Source organism: Acomys minous (assembly GCF_964271855.1).
Source record: "Acomys minous genome assembly, chromosome: 9".
Taxonomy (NCBI): domain Eukaryota; kingdom Metazoa; phylum Chordata; class Mammalia; order Rodentia; family Muridae; genus Acomys; species Acomys minous.
The window spans coordinates 24126141-24144754 of record NC_140490.1 but is presented as its reverse complement, the minus strand read 5'-3'; the positions used below and the strand labels follow the sequence as shown (position 1 = coordinate 24144754).

The 18614-nt window shown below is 39.5% G+C and overlaps 1 protein-coding gene and 1 pseudogene across 2 annotated transcripts in view; one reads left to right on the top strand and one right to left on the bottom strand.

The window, feature by feature from the left end:
• Window positions 1-18614, top strand: part of ZNF385D (zinc finger protein 385D) — an 897446-nt gene that overhangs the window by 540917 nt on the left and 337915 nt on the right. The gene's annotated exons all lie outside the window — the stretch shown is intronic.
• LOC311605007 (small ribosomal subunit protein eS7-like) lies at window positions 9856-10508 on the bottom strand (annotated as a pseudogene). The gene is made up of 2 exons: window positions 10319-10508; window positions 9856-10279 (listed from the first exon to the last, which is right to left on the bottom strand). The product of its transcript is annotated as a small ribosomal subunit protein eS7-like (transcript).

Sequence of the window (18614 nt, the reverse complement as noted above, 5' to 3'; positions counted from 1 at the left end):
AGTTCAGCACACAAGTCAACCTAGTGTAGATAATTATTGAAATTCTCTTGCCAACCATCACATTTGCATAGCTTGCATTCTTTTCCAAGAATTTGTTAGTTCTTTGTGAGTTTCTATATAAATCCACTGTCATGAACATTTTTAAGTTTTCTTCTCACTGTGTGTATAATTTGTTTCTCTCTCTTGTCTTTTAGCACAAATGGTATAGGGAACTCAATGAAAGATGAATATTTCCTTCATTTTGATCTTAGTTCCTAAATTTCTAACTCCCTCTCAGGAAGCATAATGTTAGATATAGGTTATTTGTAAGCATTGTTCATGATGTAATCATGTGGTAGGTTATTTTTATATCATTTATTGTGATAGATTACATTAAATACATTTTAAAGTGTTGACCCAACGCTTAGTAAGTAGTACAAATTCTTATTTGTAGATATATATTTTTGTTCACCGTTGCGGCTTCACTATGAGGTAAGTCACATAGGTAATCTTATATTTTGTTGAAGATTTTTACGCCAATGCCTCTGAGACTCTGCCTCTGAGACTCTGCTCTGTGTGTTTCTTCTTGTAAAAAGTTTGTCTGACTTTGATTATATATGCTGACTTTATAGAATGAGTTAGAAAATCTGTGTTGTGTAAGTTGTTCAGTTGGTGGTAAATGGGTAGATACCCATCAGTATACTTTTTAGTATACTCTGACTCTGGGATGTCAATATTTGAAAGAAATTTGGTCTGCTTTGAGTTAAGCAAACAAAGAATTTGACCACAGTGCACATTTACATGCCTTGAGCTGCCTGCCTGGTCTTTGATACTATTTCTGGTGTCTTCCCTGAACTGAATGCTTCTGATACCTTTTCACATTATTATAGGCAAGTGCATTGTAAAGATTCCTTTCTAATTGCCACCAAAGATGGAAGTTTTATTTTTTATTTCATATTTTCTATTTCTTTAATAAGCATCCCCATTCCCTATATTTGGATGATAATACTTTGAAAGGGCAGTAGTAAATACAAACTTTACTTTGGAAATTTGTTTGCCATAGTAATCAGGGCTGAAATTCACTACTAGGCACTTCCTGACATCCTGTTCCAGGTGTTATGACTTCCCTGAGAGAAGACATCTTGTCCTCCTATTGATAGAATTCACACAGTTCTTTTATATTTTATTTTTCTTGTGTTAGGATCCAAGGGAAGGATTTAAAATTTTTTGTTTTTGCTTATTTTCTTTGACAGATGTCATCAAAGGTACACCATCTCCGTTTCTGGCCATTATTTTCAGACCCAGCTCTTCTGTGCACACAGCTGCTACTCCACCAAAGCGGAACAGACACTAATGGCCATGTGCTCCTCCCTCAGCCAAGTGTCTGGCAGTGGTCACTAATAAAACCATCTGTCACTGAGATGAGTTCATAGCCTGCCACTAATGTAACTTGAGGATGCCTAGACTTGCCAGGCTCCTTAGTTATTGGAGGCCCAATGTGGCCTCGGGGGCCCACAGCAACTGTGGATATAATTATTCAGGAAAAAAAGACTTAGCTTTCTTTCCATTCACGCTGGGTGATCTTAGAGCAGGCAGGCACTGCTGTTAGATAACTCAGCGTAAAGGGTGATCTGAGGACAAGCATTGCCGGAACACTCAAAGTAAAGGATTACACTCTCTTCTTTGATTAAAACTTTCATTGTTTTTTAAATTTAGGATTGTACATGAATCAATAATATAATTCTTCACACAAAACCTAATGTCCATATCTAGGTGCTAAAAACTTGAACTTCAAGAAAATGGGAAACAAAGCAATGGTCAATCTGTAACTTGTCAATATTTCATACTTTTCATTTACCATGATAATATTTTATAACATATAACAACCATTTCAGTCTTCTGAGGGAGTAGGCAGAGGTTATTATGTACAGTACATGAAATTATACAGGATCAACAAGGATGAAAACTGAAATTTGAATCTTTATTTATTTTATTATTTATTTATTATAAAGATATTACTTATAAATCTATTTATTCTTGACTTCTTTCTGTTTCAGAATGAATAGAATCAACTGTGAATCTTTGGTTCTTTTAATGTTACTACATCTTGGATTGTTTTTATTACAGTTGGTTTTAACGTCACCTTAGCACACACACACAAAAAAAATCACTTGAGTAGGAAGCTTCACCTGTCCTGATTGCCTAGGTTGATGGAGAAAGACCCACCTAGGTTGTAAGTGATCCTTTCTAGTAGCAGTACAGAAAAAAAAATCATCTTCTCTTTTGCTTCCTGGGTTTCTTGTGGCTGAGTTAATGCATTCTGTTGTTGCTGCTGCTGTTGTCTTTCACTGATATCAGAACCAGAGTTTCCAATCTCTGATCACGGGCTGGGTATCAGCACATCTCCAGGGCTGCTCCCGTCTGGGACTCCAGCAACTGATTGGGAATACTGAAGCACCCAGCCTTGCATATTGAACAACTTGGTAGTTTCTCATCTCTCACATGTGATTCTGCTGTTGTTACTATATTAAAGCTGACTTGACAAATTCTTCAATGTAGTCTTAGATGTATGCTTTTAATCTCCCTGTTTCTATTATCTTACAGAAGCTGACTAACGCATTCTTTTTTCTATCACCATCCACCTACCACATCTGGGAAGTGTGGCTGGCGTTAGTGCACTTATCAAAGAGATCCCCAAAGCTCTAGTACCTTCACCAAGACTCAGTGAGAAGGGAAGACCTATGAACCCAGTCTCTTGCAATCTGCCCACAGTTGGTATTAGACTGTCTGTCTTCTGAAACTATGAGGGATGAGTTTACAAGCAGCCTTTTGATGGTATTTGTGGTGGATACTTAAGTAGCTACTCAGTCTTCTCCAAGGTCTCTTGGCATCTCTGGACTTCTGGAGATGCCTTGGAGACTAATAGTGATCTCAGCCATGTCCCTTTCAGTCTCAGGTGCTTTACAGTTTATCTTTTTCTCTCTTTCTCCCCATTGCCACATTGCCACTGTCCTATCCTAAACAAGGCCCACAAAGTGCAGCTCTTACCTCTAGAGCATGCTCCCTTCCTGGGGTGTCTTTGTTACTTGGTAGGGAGCAGATCTGATCTCTAGTCACAATTGCTTCTTTGCTTTCTCTCTTCCACATCTTGAACCCTGTTGTTTTCTTTAATCTCATAGAAGTGGCTCTCAACATGAAACAAGGAGATGGATACGAGACTCTCCATTACATACTTTTCTGATGAAAAGAATGTTCTAGAAGTTGCTGGAATGACCAAATGATGGTTCAGTGGACAGAGAGTAGTAGATCTACACACATTTGTGGATCAGGCTGACCTGAAGCTCGTTTGTATCATGTTTTTGTTTGTTTGTTTGTTTAATGCCCACTTTCCATTGGGCAATGAGTGTTCTGAGAACAGAATCATTTCAAAAACATTTCTCAAATCTAAAGTCTGTTTTCCTCCAATCAAACTGTCAGCAACTTGGTTTGTAACAGCCCCAATATGGATTGTAATTGCTCTAGGTACCATTTCTTTATCTAAAGGGAAAAGATTTTGAAAGTGGTTGATATAATGCATAGAAAATTTCTCATAAAAGCCAAATGCTCCTGAAATTTTTAGTATGGCGTTTGCTAAAAATTACTTGGGAATTTTAGTAAAATGCAGACTCTAATTCACTAGCTGTAGGCCAGGGTTGGGGAGTGTAAGTTTCTAGTGAGCTTTCAGGAGTCATTGACATTCCAGATGCCAGGATCATGTGTGGAGCTAATAAGCAACAACAAACTCTATCTTCATTTGTTCTGTTCATCTACAAAATGGCTGTAAAACTTGCTCACTTCTCAAAGGCACTTAAGGTTGAATAAATGCTCTGTTAGGATCAGGAGAGATGAATCAGGATTGCTCCTGCAGAAACCTGAGTTCAATCGCCAGGGCCCCTTTGGGCAGCTCACAAATGCTTCTAACTCCAGGGCATCAAATGTCTCTCATCTATACACACACACACACACACACACACACACACACACAGAGAGAGAGAGAGAGAGAGAGAGAGAGAGAGAGAGAGAGAGAGAGAGAGAGAGAAACAGAGAAAGACAAAGAAAGAGATGGAAAGAAGAGCAAGACAGAGAGACAAACAGGTGAGGGCCATAAACATCTATACACATACTTAATTCATTTAAGCAATAGCCTGTTTGATTCTTTTCATAGCCTGTACATGGCACATTTATTGTTTAAATTACTTTTTAAAGTTTTAATCTAAGGTAATTTTGTCATGCTGGGTCGTTTTTGAAATACCCGGTTTTGTAAAGTGGGCTCTGCTGGACTGAACTCAGGTTTCATGCTAGTATGACAATCAATTTATTTACTGGTCTATGTTCCTGGCTGACCATGGCTTATCTATCACACATCCATTAGCTATTTTGTCTTTAGTCCCTGCATCTAGCATCCATTTTGTGGTGTTACATGTGCATAAGATTTTATACAATTTTATGTGATGTAAACATTTATAGCAAAACTATGGCTTTATTCTGAATTCTTAGACTAATAACCACCTACTGCATTTTCTAAAACCTGTGTACAAACGTTCTTAAAAGATGAAGTACAAATAGCCAGTTAACATATAAAATGATCAACATCCTTATCCATAAAAAATAATACATCTTAAAACTATACTGGGGATCTGTCTCTCCGAGGTCGGCATGCTTATCATAGAAAGGGAGATGAGAACAGATGGAGACAAAGGCACAGTGGAGAACAGAAACCTATGTGCTGCTGCTGAGAATTTAAACTGATAGAGCCACCATGGAAATCAGTCTGAAACTTTCTCAAAAACAGAGTGTACCGATATCATTCCTCCGGCTGCAGAGACACTCACACAGAGTGGACTGCAGTTCCATTTGTTTGCTTGTTTGCTTGTTTTGAGACAGTTTCTCTGTGTAGCCTTGACTGTCCTGGACTCGCTTTGTAGGCCAGGCTGGCCTCGAACTCACAGTGATCCACCTGCCTCTGCCTCCCGAGTGCTGGGATTAAAGGTGTGTGCCACTGGGCCCTGCTTGCAGTTCCATTGTTAGTGGGCAAGTTATAAAATTAGTCTGGATATTCTGCAAACGATGGATAAAGAGTGGCAAATATACACAGTATAGGTTTATTCTGCCACAAGGAAAATTAAACCATCTTGTTTTCAGAAAAATACATTTGATCGAAACCATTATATTTGATATGAATAAGTCAGATCCAGAAAGACATGCACGTATTCCTCCATTTGAGGAGCATAGATTTTCCATAAAGCTAGGAGAAATGGGGGGGGGGGGAGGAGGAAATGCAGGGCATGGTGCTGGGTGAACAGTCACATGTGAGTGAAAATGTCTTTCTGAAGCCCATCATTATTTTTAGAGACTATAAACTGAGAGAAATGTAATAAATAATTGTTTTCATTACACAAGCATGTGTTCTTTACAAGTACCCATAGCTTTAATCATATATTCACTGATACATCCTACTTAATATGTATTAAGTGACTCAAGAAGAATTTTAAGACATTTTAAGGCATTTTTAAAGATAAGATTAATCCTTAGTAACAAAATACATACAAAATATTCAAGATGAAAGTTTTCCTGTCAGTCTTAAGGATTAGAGTTTTACACAGCTGGCCGCTTCTGCCCTTGCAGAGGGTATAGGCATGACTTTAGATTTGTGCATCGGCATTTACACCCTAAACATCTTCAGCTACCTACCATTCCCATGGGACGAGAGAGCCTTTCAGCTCAAAGAAACTTTAAGCAAGGAACCCACAGACTTTCGGTAAAGAGGCAGCTGCTATGAGCAAATGTGTCAAGCTTGGTGTGCTATGTGCCTAGCGTAGGTACTCACTTGTGCCAGGATAGGAGGAAAGTCACAGTAACCGAAGAAAAACAAGGTAATAGACTATCTTTAAATGTGAGGACACATGTAGCTAAGAAAGAAAGAAAGAAAGAAAGAAAGAAAGAAAGAAAGAAAGAAAGAAAGAAAGAAAGAAAGAAAGAGAAAGAAATAAATACATGGGGGTGGAGAAGAGAAATTAGGAATGATGGAAGGGATGAAGGAAAACAGGGTGTTGCCTATGTACAAGACAAGAGACTGTTCAGACTGGATAAGCAACCTGAAGGCTGTGGTAAGCTGTGGGGAGTGAGTTCTCCGTAGTTAGAAATTTACTTCTCGTTTTTCTTCTGTCTGTGTGTTTATCATTGAATCCATTTTCATCTTCATATCTTGAACAGATTTTTTGATTTCTTTCATCTGATTTTTTGTATATTCCTGAGCTTCTTCCATTGTCACTTTATAGGTCTTCACATCTTGAACCATTTTATTTATTTCTTTCATCTGGCCAGATCTAGCCAATGGACAGAACATTCTCCACAGTAGAGTGGAGAGTGGGATATTACTTTCTCACATACTCTGGTGCCTCACCTTTGACCATGTCCCCTGGAGGGGGAGACCTGGTGGCACTCAGAGGAAGGACAGCAGGTTACCAAGAAGAGACTTGATACCCTATGAGCATATACAGGGGGAGGTAATCCCACTCAGGAACAGTCATAGGGGAGGGGAATAAGGGGAAAAGAGGAGGGAGGGAAGAATGGGAGGATACAAGGGATGGGATAACCATTGAGATGTAACAAGAATAAATTAATAAAGGGAAAAAACATAAAAAAAAAAAAGAAATTTACTTCTCACATCTAGACCATGACTGGCCTGGCTCTATGGATTTCCAGGTTTTTTATGTAGGGACATCATGATCTAGGAATGAGAACTGTATGTTTTCATCCTTGAATACTAAATCAAGATGGGTCATTAGAGTGTATGGGAATTCATTTTATAGATATAAAACCAAGTTTAGAGAAAACTGACCATTCAATACAACATACTGATGAAATAATCCAATACTTACAGTCCATTATTATTATTATTATTATTATTATTATTATTATTATTATTCATTGACTTTTGGAGAAAAGGCCAAAAAACATGGAAAGAAATGAGTCCAAACTCCATATGTAGACTGTACAATTTGTTAATATTTATACTTCCTAAACTTTACTTTTTGACTCAGATATATGTTAGGGACCATTAAACAATGAAATCATTAAAGCTGCTAATGTTTTATAAAATATCCCCTGGAGGGCTCCCTTCTCTAAGGACCACCAGAATCCCAGGTTTTTGTCTGCATAGCAGTATGAGAAATTGAAGAAGCCAGCTTTCTTTTGTGGAAAAATGAGTTCTGAACACTTTCAATAGAACACCCTGAATTTCAGCCCAGCTCTCCAGGGAAGGCTGCTTTTGGGCCCACTCAAATCAATCAGTGCTCACAGAGAACTTAGCTTCACTTTCTTTTCCACCTTACCTGTACCTTATGTCTGCTTTAAAGGCTCAAACCGTGTTTTCCTTTTGTTAAAAATAAGCCTCGTAAACCAAAACTACAATATGGTGACTTGAAGTAAAGCAGATGCTCTGGGAGATGAGCGATTGCTTGCAGCAAGTGCACTTGCTGCTCTTGCCAAGGGCCCGAAGTCAGTTCCCAGACCTATGTGAGGCAGCTCACAACCCCTGTAACTCCAGTTCCGGGACATCTGACACTCTCTTCTGGCCTACACACACACACACACACACACACACACACACACACACACACACACACACACACACACACACACAAACACACCTTTTTAAGAAGCAATTACTCTAACCAAGAAAGGGGCAAGGAAACAAGGCAAAGCTTAGCTCTTCTGCACTGATATTACCAGAGATCTTTGCTTTGAGAGCAAATCACTTATAATGTTTAGAACTATTGATTCTGGCAAATTGAGAGCAGAGTTGCCTATTGCTCTGTAAGCAGATGTTGAGTATCTTGGGCCTGTGCACTAGTCTTGTATCTTTTCTTTCTCACATTGACTGATCCTGCTTTGCTCCTATAGCCCTTGGTTTTTGTTTGTTTGTTTGTTTGTTTTGTTTTGTTTTCTTGTGTTTACCTATCTGGTAATTTTGAAAACAGAAAGAAAATACAAACAGGTCTAGAAACAAGCTTGAGGCTTCAGGTTTCATAGTTTGAAATCTTTACGAAGAAAAATGTTTCTTCAGTGATGGAGGAATTTCTTTGGAAAACCTGAGCGCATTCTTAAAGCACATAATGGAAACAAAAGGCCAGCATGGAGAAGCAGAACCTGCCAGGACTGACGTAAAAGCTCCTGTCTCTACAGAAATAATTATCTGTGAGAGAATCACCCATCATCTATGGATGGACCCCGTCTGCAGATGTAAACCGAAGATGCTGCCTCTCCTTCCAGACGGCTGTACTCTAAGGACACATCTCAAGGGCTCCAGAAAGATGACAAAGCACTTTCTCCATTTTGACAAAACCATATTTTCTTTTACTTAACGAAGAAAATATATATTTACTTTAAAACGTAAAACATATAAAGCAACCACTTCATATTCCATCACCAACCAATACTGTGTGTTACTAGTCTGATGTAAAAAAAAAAAAATCATCACCCTTTTGCTCCTTTGCACAATTTGGTCATTTACTCTCCCTCCTCAAAGCCATCCATCTTAACAGTAGCATGAAAATTGACATTTAATGTATCATTATCAACAGCTGCATAATTGATGAAAAGCCGCCGTATATGCATTCATGTTTCAAAATTCAAACTACTAAAGTGTAAATGAAATCTTAATGTCTCTCTTGGGAAGTCTGCGCTGTGAGCACTTTACTATTTCATCCGCAAGCTTTGCTACCTGTGTGTGCTGTGCTCCCATGCTGGAAAACTTCATGGGCTCTCTGTCCTGAGCCTTCCTGCTGCCATTGCGTATAGACCAGAGAGCTTTCAATCAGACCTCTACAAACCTGTTAACGGCCTCACCATTTTTCTTCTATGGTCTGACTGGCACTAACCAATTCTGTTGGTTTAGTCCCTTACGCAGGATTCTCACTATATTAACACAACATCGAGATGTTAAAAACCACCAGGAATTCAGATACACGAAGATCAGAGACTCTCCAGGAATTGTCTTCATACAAACAGAGTAAAAACACAACAGTCTCGCGCTACACAGTGAGCATTTAACACCATTGCTTGCTTACTTTCTTCTCTTGCTTCATTCATTCTGTTATTCACATTAAGTTGAAACTGCATAGTTTTCTAGACATCAAGAAAATTAGGTTATTTTCTGATATCAGTGATGTCAGAGTTTTTATTGATTAATACATTTAACAAGCAAACATAGCCTGAGGTTTGAAATTCAAATAGTGCGTCAAGAATAACAACATCAAATAAAACCAACATTATGCCCTAGTCCTTCCTACACCCACCAGGTGCCCTTATGTGTTAGGAGAAAGGTCGTCACATTTTAAAGGCAATAACAGCACTGCATTGTTTGGTTGTTTTAAATTTTTAAACAATATTTGAAATTCCAAAATTACAATGCCCCCATGTATATACCCTTTCCCATCCTCCAAGAATAATTATACCACTTATCTTAATTAAATCTGTATTTGGGGTTTTCTTTTAAACTACTGTTCAAGGAAGACCCAACTAATTAGCTGCATTCATCGTGAGATTTCTTTTTTTTTAATACATTTTTATTAATTTATACATATTACATCTCAGTTGTTAGCCCATCCCATGTATCCTCCCATCCCTCCCTTCCTCCCACTTCCCCCCCCTACTCCCCTCCCCTATGTCTGTGTCTGAGGGGGATCGCCTCCCCCTGAATATGCTCATACGGTATCAAGTCTCTCCTTGGTGACCTATTATCTTTCTGTTTTTGAGAGTTTTATATTGCTTTGTTTTTTCACACAATTAAGGAGTTCTTTTCTCCATATTTTTTTTTTTAAACTTTGAATGACACTTTATTCAGTCATTTTCTTTACAATTGAAACTCAGGGGATTCAAAGTTAACAACCTTGCCTGTGAGCTTCTTATACACACCAGAAAAGGTTTCCACCTCGTGCTCCGCGTTGCTCTGTTGTGCTTTGTCTAAATGATCCTTTATGAGCCGCCTGCCATCCAGTTTCACATGGATCCTCTTACCCACAATTCCACGTGGGAAGACCAAGTCCTCAAGGATGGTGCCATGCACTGCTGTCAGGGTACGGCTTCCGGGGAGCTTCTGTTTGGTTTTTGCGTGGCTTCTCTGGGTTGGCTTGGGCAGAATCCTGCTCTGAGCAATGAAAACCACGTGCTTCCCACTGAAGTTTTTTCTCGAACTCACAAACTAGCCGGACTTGGGTTTTCTGAAAAGATTTCAGCTGAGAAACAAAAACAAAACAAACAAACAAAAAACCAAACAAACAAAAAAAGGAACTAGTACAAAAAATTATGTTAGCTTTCTGTCCATCAGCAACTTCAATTTCCTTGGCTGAAGTGACGTTGAGTTCTTGGAGCTGCGCATTGAGATCTGAGCTCCTCTTCAGCTCGAACAGCACCTGAGAGATGCTAGACTCGAATCCATCCGGGTTCTCGCCGTTGGCCTTCACAAGCTTGGCGCTCGAGCTGAACATGGCTCCGTCCTTACAGAGGGCCGGCTTAGAAAATGGCGTACCATAGCCATCTATTAGAAAATGTCGGAGACTTTCATTCCTCCTTCCTGATGCCCTCATTTCCTACTCTACAACACCCGTTCCCAAAGCTTCCTAAATCCTACTCTTTAGCCCGTTGCAGATTTCTTTTTTTCTATATATTTTATTAATTTCTTCATATTACATCTCAATTGTTATCCCATCCATTGTATCCTCCCATTCCTCCCTCCCTCCCATTTTTCCCTTACTCCCCTCCCCTTTGACTGTGACTGAGGGGGGCCTCCTACCCTGTATATGCTCATAGAGTATCAAGTCTCTTCTTGGTAGCCTGCATCCAGTAGGTTGCAGATGCCAACATTCGGAGTCCTGTATCCAAGTCCTCTCTAGCACGACGCCACACATCTCTACGAGTGAAGGGAAATATACTTTGGAATATTTAATATCTCTGAGATGTTTTGATTTTAGCTTCATATTTCCATGATGAGTTTCTCTGCTGGTTAGGGATTTTTGTCAACTTGACACAAGCTAGGGTCATGTGGGACAAGGGAGCCTCATTTGAGGAACTGTCTCTATCAGATTGGCCAGTAGTCAAACCTATGTGGAACTGTTTTGCATGATGACTTCCTTGATGGGGAAGAGCCCAGTCTACTGTAGGTGGTGCCTCTCATTGACAGGTAGTCCTGGTCTGTATAATATCACAGGTTGGATGAGTCATAAAGAGTGAGCCACCAAGAAGTATTGCTCGTATCTTCTGTTTTAGCACCTGCTTCAAGGTTCCTGCCCTGGTTTTCCTCTATGGTGACTGCAAGCTATAAGAGGAGATAAACCTTTTCTTCCTAAGTAATTTTAGATCATGGTGTTTGCCACAGTAGTGGAATTAAGACACTTCCATTAGAAGCCACATTTCTTCTCTTTTTGGTTTATTTTGCTTGAGGCATGCCCTAATTTCATTTCTTTGCTGTGACAAAACCCCTGGTGAAAACAACTTTTTGGAGAAGGGGTTCATGGCTAGCTCACAATTCCAGGTTACAGATAATCTCTGCAGGAAAAGTCACTGTGAGTTCAAGTCCAGTCTGGTCTTCAGTGCAAGTCCAGGACAGCCAAGGGTCCACAGAGAATCCCTGCTACCGAAAAGATGATCTATTCACCATGTGGGCTTAGAAAAATATATTTATATATTTGGAGATATAGCTTAGGAGCCCATTTCTGTTTTAAAAAGATAATATTTGTTTAAACAAATAAATCTGTTGATTTCATACATTAGCATATGTCCACAGACACGGAAAAGCTTAATGCTAAAAAAATAAATTAGTTGGATGCAACTTAGTTTTTCAAATTGCCAAATAGAAAAGTATAAATGACCTCATTATTCTTTCATGCTGTAGTCATGCTGTTTCATGCCATAGTCTCTGCACAGAGGGAGGCATCTGAGACTTGTTTTTCTTATGATGACCCAGCATAGATTGATACATAGATAATGTACTATGAAAATACTTGGTTTCAGGGCACAGTGGAAGGGAACACATTTTCTGATGAAATCCTTTTGAATAGTTCTTGCTGGAGGCACTATTTATATAATGTAATTCCATTCATTATGAATGGTATATATTTAAAATCTGAAACAAACAAACAAACAAAAAGACATCCCCAGAAAAGCCCTGTGCACTCACTCACTTACTTCTCACTTACCTTCTTGGCCTGAGCATTTCTGGTCAGGATGGTTGTCTCCTCCCAAGACAACCAATGGGAGGCCTTGTCCTCTCCCGGGAAGGCGGAAGAAACAGTGCTCAGTATTTACAGCTGTCTATGAAGTTCTTTCAAAGAAATCCTGGAGAAGGCAGCCCCAGTGCTACTGTGAACCTCATCCTACCTGCTTGTGACCCTGAGTGGGTTAAGAACGTGAGGGCAGCTCTTGTTTAGAATAATAGATCATTTTCCATTTTATTTATTTATTTATTTTTATTAATGATGAGTCAGGAGTGATTTTTTACTCTGATCATTCTACATTACACACACATGTGAAATTGTCATATGGAATGCATAAATACACAGAACAGATTACCTTAAAAGGAAAGGAATACTTGATAGTACAATGTATTTTTATGCTGCTTGATGAAGAGCTAGTTTTGGAGTGGTGCGATTGGACAATGGAGTTTGCATCATCTTCCATTTTATGGAAGGAGCATCACCTAGACTGACGGCAAGCCCAACCCTTCCAGGGATTTTCCCTACTGACCCTCATGCCAAGGTTAATGCTGGTTCTTAGCCTCTAGCCTACCTTGGCCTCTATGGAAGAGAAATACTAAATTTATAATCAGAGTCCAGGTAAGGATGGTGTCTTTACTTTATTTAAATTTCTGTAATAAAATACGCTGGCAAAAAAGCAGCTTAGGGGAGAAAAGCTTTATTTTAGCTCACAATCCCAAAGTACAAGCTATTATTTCAGGGAAGTCAAGGCAGGGACTTGAACCAGATAGTCGTGTCAAGTCAAGACCAAGGAAGCATGTCATATGCATGCCTCTTTCTGCTCAGCCAGCTCTCTACTCCACAGTCTAGGATCCCCTGCCTATGGAATGGTACTGGTTACAGCAAGCAGTTCGTGCCATAGTAATTAATGTGATGACCACAATCCGCCAAAGACATCCCTACAAGGGAGGGTCAAGTTGACAACACTCGCCATCATGGAGAACAAGGTAAACCCCTCCCCCCTTAAGCTATTCGAATAGTTCGTTTGTATTTCAAGGAGACATAAACATATTGAAATAAAGATGTTATATTTACCTGCAATTTTTTCTACAAAATATAATAACATGTAAGGTAAGTTCTTAGGAGGCATTTGTTGAAGTTTTTGTAGTTGTCATTCTGTTATGATCACTTTAAACACGAAGGAAAAGCATAACTGTATATAATGCACTCCTATATTATTCATCTCTATGTGTGTCTATGTTTATATGTGCTATATGCAGATATTCATGTGAATGCACAAATATATGTATGGGTGGTTCAGGTGCATGTGTGTGTGCAAGCCACAAGTTACTTGGTCTTCATCTTATTTTTTGTGAGTCTCTCAATAAGCCTGACATGTGACTATTGATGTGTTCTCCACAACTTTGTAAAAGTATGGGTGGGGGGGGATACAGGTGATGGAGAGATAGCTCCTTGGTTCAGAGTACCTGCTGCTCTTGCAGAGAAACCAAGTTCAGTTCCTCGTACCCGTGCTGGGCAGCTCACAATTGCCTGTAACTCCAGCTCCAGACATTTGATATCTCCAGCCCCTGTAAACACGTCACTCAAATGCACATAGTCACACTACACACAATTAAAAATAAAATAAATAAAATAGAGTACCGGAGAAGTGGATCAGAGTTAAGAGCACGAGCTGCTTTCCTAGAAGACCAGAGTTTCAATTCCCCACATCCAAATGGCAGATTACAATCATCTATAACTCCGGTTCCTAGGGATTCAGTGGCCACTTTTTGGGCCTCTGCCAGCACCAGGAATGCATGCAGTGTGGAGACATAGTTGCATGCAAAATACACCTGCACATAAAATAAAAAATAATTAAAAAACAATCTTAAACATGCAAAACCATTATTTTAGTGTAATAAAATATACTTTATGATGCCAAACTGTGGGTTAAAATTTTAAGCTGCTAACAAATATGAAAGCCTTAAGATAGAATCAGTCAGTCACCATGCCATGCAGAGCCTGGGGCAAGAGAGAACTCAGTGAGACTGACTTGTCCCAATTTAAAATGCGGCATTTCCTTCCTCTGGGGCTCTTTTGAAAATAAGTACTAGACTGCTATCTATCTAAAGCATGGTGCTTTACAAACAACACATGCTATGTACACAATTAAAGTAGTGTTTGTGTTAAGGGCCAGAATAGTTGGGGAAAGCTCAGTGTATTCCTTAATGGAATCTCACTGTTCTCCTGTAGCCTGGCCCTCATTCCTGTTTTCCCTTCTCTGTCAGCTTACATATGTGGATACATTCGTGTGCCACTTCAAAGCAGAGTATTTGAAACTTCTCTGTAGCTCTCATTTGTCTGACATCTGTAAGTTAAGTAAACATATTTAAAGTGCACAGAGACCAACCTTGTAAACTTGAGAAAGCGGTCACAATGGTTACAGTGGTTGGATTCGTATCTTAAGAAGTAACATTGAAAGCTAGGCATGGGAGTGGAGTGAGTAAGTAAGTAGCCCACGTTGAGCGATTTCTATAAAGAGAAACCCTCCCGAGGACTTGCCCCACTTCCCTTTGAAGCATATGGATTTTAAAGCTCTGCTCCCACTTTTCTTCTTTATTGGCTGGCTTCTAAACTATTATTCTGAGCAGAATTTCTTCCTGGTAACTCTGCCCTAATACCCATAGTGCACGAAATGACAGAGTTCTTGTGGGTGACTGATAAGCCAGTGTGTGGAGAGCCTGGGTGCATGCTGAATCAGTCTGCCATTGCTGATAGTAGCAGCCCTGCAGTCCACCATGGGTGACTGAAAGGGAGGAAGGAGACAGTCACTGCCACCTTGCTTACATGCTGTATTTTTAGCCTCGTCCTAGGAAGTATGTGTCGATCACGTTATTTTTGGAAAAGCTTAACTTTCCCTACCAAAATTGCAAGCTTTTGATGTTCCCTTATTCAAATAAATATCCCAGGTTCTCATGGAGAAAAGTCAGCTGGCTTTGTCTGAGACTGTGACTGTATGTTGTTTTATTGGTTTGTGTATTTTTAAAGAACATTTGTTAGCCAGGACATTTATACCCCTACAGTTGTCTTAAGCCCAAAAGGACCATGGAAAGAGCCTGACCCCGTGAAAATGGAAAAACAGTAACTCTCAATGCAAGACAACGCCAACTTTCTCAAGGCTAGTGTTGGGTTGGTACTCTATTAGAGTTCCTTGGTGACAGTAGCATTTCTTACATTTATAGTCCATCCAGGTAGGCAGTTGACACAGAAATGTGCCTCTCTGGAAATTCTATGAATTACAGGTGTGGACCATTAACAATTTTTCTTAGAAAAGGGTGTTTCTCTCCTCCAGGCAAGGAGATTTTCATGGATGTAATTTCAGGCTTTTTTCTCTCTACTACTTCGACAAATGCAGTTGGGATTCCAAGATCTCAGTGGAATTTAATGGAAGCTATGATTATAGAAAAATCTCCGTTCACAAAACCTTGTGTGAATCAGTGTCATGTTTACTCCCCCACATTTCTCCTTTTCCAGATTGTTTTCAATATCATCTACTTACAATCAGAAACTTAACAGAGATAGTAAATATAATTTATTATAATATTGTGTTCTCCTTCTAAAATGACCTTGAAATAATGATCCAACAGAAAGGAGTGAGGGAGTAGGGGAGAAGGGAGATATAGAGAGAGATGGGGAAGGGAAAGAGGGAGAGAGCAGTTCCAGTTTGTTATCATCTATGAAGATTTAGAAAGAGCAGAAGGCTAAAGATCAAGGGAAAAGTAGGAAATACACTTGAGGTAAAAATACTTTAGTTAAATCGTGCCTGTACGCCCAAGTATAAATGCAATTATAATTACATAAGGGGTTTTTGGATGAGTCAGCCTAATTATCTAATGTGTATTATGGGGCCAAGTCAAATGAAGTTCCTATGCCACATCCCTGATTATGTCTGATCATACATGACATGATGTGCATTTTTATTATTCTAATGAATTTTATTTCATCGCACAGTACAGTGGTAGGGAACTAACATTTATCAAATATTTATTGTGTAAATAATAGTATGTATTTTTGTTTAAAAAAAAAAAGACCCAAAACATTGTCTAATTTAATTGTGTAGACACTCTGAAGTAGAATAAGGTTATACTTGTCATGCCTATTAAGAAGTATATTTTTGCTTGCAAGAAAAAAGAGTTCCAGAAAGGTTAATACTCGCTCAAAGCCACGGGACTGTAAGTCTGTGAAGACTTAAGGGTTAGAAGTCATTACAGAAGGGACCATGTAGCACATGGATATCCACTTAGAGTTGACAGAAAGATCAGAGCTTTTCCTGAAAAGTAACCTGGGCTAGACTGTTAGCATTACTGGCTTTGAGTCTACTGATAGCCTTGAATGGACTTGTTGATTCTCTCCAAGACTCAGTTTTCTTGCTGACAAAAAAAATCTATTTCCCCAATTTCTTGTGTAGGGCAGATTGTCTCACGATTCCACAATAACACCTGTTAATGCCTCAGGAAGACTAGTGGTCACACTGTGCCCTTCGCTCGGCAGGCACTTAGTCGATACTGTGCAGCTTCTTCCTTGTGTGCGAGACTAAAGCTGGCAGGCACACGCGTAGAGCTCCTACAGTCATGGCAGTTGACACTCAAGAACTCTGGGAAAGGCTTACTCCTGAACCAACTGTATCACAGATATCTCTATTCTAAGTCATGAAGTGACCTTGTCAACGTGGAGGAAGAACAGAATGTCAGGCAAATAGCAGAGATGAGCTTCTCCTCTGTCATGCAGGACAGACAGATCAGAAGCTCAAAAGCTACTGCATGGAGACAATTTTCAGTGTTCTGAGGAGTAAGAGAAGGCGCTTGTTGCTTGGCCCTTCTTAGCCCTTCTAGATTTCACTCAAGTGCCAAACCCTCTTTCTATGTCAAAGAGATCTGTCTGTGATACATCTGGACTTGGGCCTACAAGTCAACTGGGCAGAATCTTTATGCATAGCTAGTGAGGGCTCCTAAATGTTTATATCCTTTGATGGTACAGCGTTAGAATCATAATATTATTTGGTTGTTGTTCAAGGTGTCTGGCATGCATTATCAATGACAGTAAGAGGTTCTAAGTCCTCTGGCCTGAATTTCTATGAGGTATTAAAGGCACGATTTATGACTCTCATTCAAAATGAAGTACAAGAGTGTCATTATTCAGAAAGTTGTCCTAGGTTTTGATGTATTAAGTGTTTGTTGGTACCCAAGGGAGCCAGAGGCAATGGAGTCCCCTGCAGCAGAAATTACAGGTGTTTGTGAGCCACCTGTTTTGTGTGCTAGGAACTGAACTTTAGTCTTCAAGCACAGCGAGTGCCTCTAACCATCCTTCCAGCGCCGATACTGATGTCTTTACAATTGTCATTTCACTTTTAGAAAGGTCATATTGCATGGATCTCACAGAAAGTCTTTGAGATTTTGTGGTTGTTAATATTGTGATATTACTACTGGTCATTGGCCAAAGATGGGTCAAAAATGATTCCTTTGATGTAATGTGAATAGAACAGATCGTTTTTTGTTGTTGTTTTTAGGCCAGGGCAGGTCCTGTGCATTATCCTGCTAAAATGCTGTTATAGATGGTAATGCATACTTGGCTTCAGTTCATTTGCAGGGTCAGGGCTTCACAAAAGCATTTTCATATGTGAACTTCTAGGTCTTCATCATACTTGCAGTATCCTAAACAAGGGGGAAAAAGGGCTATTGAGCAATGTTACTCTAGAAATTAAATAAGTTAACATATTTACATTTTCAGTAAGTAATACCAATAAATGACACAAATACATATCATATCCATATAAAGGATGACACTGAGGAAGAAAATGTGCAGGCTGAAAAGAAGGAGCAGAAATACGAAAAGAAGAGTGAGGGATGCTAGAAAAAGACTCAGGAAATGGTGCCAAGAATCCCCTGGTAGCAGTTACAATCAGCGTATGCCCTGCTTCCGGTACCCACTTTGGCCATAAACTATTACTCTGTTCTTTTCCTTTGAAATGTGTGACACTTGTCTCATAGGATTAAAATACTTAAAACAAGTAAAGTTCTAGAGACACCGGCTGGCTCACAGTGCTTGTGGTTTGCTGTGGACACATTGCTGTGGGCTTTCCTTAGTGTTTGAGTGCTATGGATTTGAGGAGGTACGTTGCAATGTAGGCATGCACTGAACACTACTGTACTCCTCAGGTCCTGAAGGCAGCCTTCCACGTGGCCCAACCTTTGTCCTTCTGAGACTGCAAGTCAACAATGCAAAACTTTGCCTAGAAACGGCTTCTTCTCAGACTGTTTTATTTCATTACTTGGTGAAGTTAAATGTGAATTCCATTTTGGTACCACGTTTAAAGAGCAACAAAAAAATAATAAGTTATTTAGT